Source organism: Alligator sinensis, unplaced genomic scaffold (assembly GCF_000455745.1).
Source record: "Alligator sinensis unplaced genomic scaffold, ASM45574v1 scaffold570_1, whole genome shotgun sequence".
Taxonomy (NCBI): Eukaryota; Metazoa; Chordata; order Crocodylia; family Alligatoridae; genus Alligator; species Alligator sinensis.
This window is the reverse complement of record NW_005841997.1, coordinates 1780886-1781164: the sequence shown is the minus strand read 5'-3', so window position 1 is coordinate 1781164 and position 279 is coordinate 1780886.

Here is a 279-nt window from a genome sequence, read left to right as displayed (position 1 = left end):
ACCCTAGAAACACTAGACTTAGGTAAAGAACTACTTTCCACATGGCCGATGTTTAAACAAGAATCTAAGTCCTTCCACAGGTTCTGCTGTCCAACGATGTCCGTTTGTGTCAGCTTCCGGTGCAACACTCTCAGCAACTGCTCCCTCAGAAGGAACTTCCGGTGCGACTTTTATCCTGGTATAGTGGATCCACGGCTTTATCCCCTGGACCTTTACCGCTGTATGAGCGGTGAGAATCACGGGATATGGTCCCTTCCACTTGGGTTGAAGAGGCTCCCC